This window comes from Leucoraja erinacea, chromosome 20 (genome assembly GCF_028641065.1).
Source record: "Leucoraja erinacea ecotype New England chromosome 20, Leri_hhj_1, whole genome shotgun sequence".
Lineage (NCBI taxonomy): Eukaryota > Metazoa > Chordata > Chondrichthyes > Rajiformes > Rajidae > Leucoraja > Leucoraja erinaceus.
Genome location: NC_073396.1, coordinates 14974683 through 14977373, shown reverse-complemented (window position 1 = coordinate 14977373; position 2691 = coordinate 14974683).

Sequence of the window (2691 nt, the reverse complement as noted above, 5' to 3'; positions counted from 1 at the left end):
TATTAGTATAAATTGAACTGGAATAAATACAGCCAGTGACACTAAGTGTGGATGAATGTGCCGTGTGGAGGTTTAATAGTATTTCTCCAGTGAAGCTCAGAGTTAATAATGCTGGTTGGTGCATGTTACCTTCTATACTGATCATTTTTCACCTTGTTTTCAGTGCACATTTGTTCTATAATTAATTTACGATTGTTAATAGCCGTTACCATGACTACCACCATTAACCCCCTGCAGGTATATTGCCTGTTCCCGAGTAAGAGTATTGCAGATTGCCGAGGACACCTCCAGGCACCAGGTATTATCGCGCTTTTGACTTAGAAAAACTAGCCTTTGTGTATCTGTTGAGATCCAAAATTAAATCCAGATATCAGAACGTTGATTTGAGAACATCAATTACAAACATCACAGAACATTTATTGTGAACACTGACAGAGTAACAGCCAAATGTAAACTATAATTCAAGATCACAACAGACAGATTCTTTTAAGTTTGAGATTATATACTTGAATAGGGAGGTTAAAAGGACAATTGCATTTAGCTACTTGAATCTATGAGCAGCCTGTGATTTTAACAGGTATCATTTGGCAGCACTCATCTCTCAAGTGGAGGAGGTTGTGTATTGAAATCCCACAGCAAAGTTAGAAAATTTATACCAGCAGAGTACTGCACCGGCAGTTTTGGATTAAATGAAGCAAGCTCACTGTTCCCTCAGGAGAAGCTTACGTGATGCTTTGATGAGTAATGGAGTTTACCCTGGATTCTGGGCCAATATCAGCAAGTCCCACCAATAAGACACATCATTCGACCCTTCTCACACTGCTGTTGGTAGGCGTTTGCTGCTCACAATCTGGCTGCCGGGTGCAATATGTTTTGGGAAATCTAGCGGTTATTAAAAAGGCCCAGTAGAAAAGCAAGTTTAAAAATCATCAAATTAAAGAGCTGACATCCCAGGCAAAGTATTTGATAGAGCTATGAGGAGAGACGTTCCTCTCTCCTCATAGAAAGGCCTGATTTCTGTGCTGTCAGTTTAGTTGTTTAAGAAGTTTGTCATAGAGGCCTAGCATTCGACTCAACGTATCCATGCTGGGCAAAAGATATAGCCTATTCACACTTCCCAGTCCTCTCTCTGCAGCCCCATAGATTATGGATCAAGGGTTATAGTCTTTCTGCCTCCACCCTCAGGCAACACACTCCACATCCACATTTCTCCTTGGGTGAAAATATTTTCTGCAACTCCCTTCTTAGCCTAACATCTTTTAGCCCAAATCCAAGCATTCTATCCAAAGGGAAATTCTACTTTGTTTGCATTGCCCCCTCAATGTTATTTATATACAGATTCAACCTTGACTCCAGACTACTTGATTTCAAAGCAAATAACCCTGCCTAACCAACCTCAGAAACAGTTCATCTAGCACCGAGGCAAGAGAATACCAAAGGCCTTACTACCCTCCAAGAAAATAAATTTATCACCTTTCTTCCAAATGGCACGGTTCAAATTCTTTCAAACACTTTGGTATTAGATCATTTGGCATAAAGAAACAATCTTACCACTTAACACTCCAGTCCTCTCAAGATGATGCACCTCTCAAAGTAAACACCCCTAATGAACATTATGTTTTGGTCAAATTTCTTCTCCGACGGCAACTCCTCACTTCCAAAATCAACTCTTTAATGTGCTGTACTAACCCAAAGGTTATATCGCTCTCCTGACATGAAGGCAAATTAGCACACAATGAATCATGAGGTCTAATAAGCACAAAATGTTTCATGTGCATCAACATCCTTGCAATAAAAAGTAATCTGATGTTTGTCTTTCCAATAGGTATACTTCATGTGTCTCCTGAACAAGCCCAGCAAAGGGTATCAAGGATGGGTGTTTGCCCTTCTCCCATCTTTTTCTTATTAGTAACCTATCAACATTTGGGTGGCAACTTCGCTCCCCTCTCCAAACAATTCCCCAAATCCTGACAGTCCACTTCCCCCCCCCCCCCTCTCCCCAACCTCCCTCCTCCCCAATCCTTTCGACTCGCCCCTTTCATTTCATGTTTCATGTATCCTGTGCTTTATGTCTGTTGGCAGATCAATTTCCCCCCTTGGATAAATAAAACTGTATCACAGCGTATTAAGTTTGTGTTTTGTTCAGGTTAATTATACAACATATTGATAATAACACCTGGCAAACAGAAAGAAACTTAGCGCAAGGGTGGCTGGCACTTAAAAATAGTCCAGAATTTGGAGGTTACTGCAATACAAGTTTAAATATCCAGAGTACGACTGAAGACATTGCTGTCACAAATACAGAAATGTCTCCTTAAATAAACGCAGTCAAAAAAGTCATTGCCTTGGATAATAGAGTTAAACAATTTCAATTTAACATTCATAAAAATCCAAACAATTTCGCTTGTCAAGATTAGAGATGGCAAGTGTGGATATGCCGATAACCCAATTTGAATAGGTTTCATATGCAATTTTACTGATAATGTTAATTGGTTAAATCAATCTAGGGACTTTGAGTCATTTCTTTCATGCACAATGTATTACTTTTAATCTGAAATATTCAATAGTGCTGTCAGAAAAAACCGCAAATGCAAATAATCCTGAATGCAGCACCATACCAAGTTAAAGGTACCGGGTGTGAAATGAGTCTGTAGCAGATGCACAAAACATTCGACTGATCACTTGAATTAC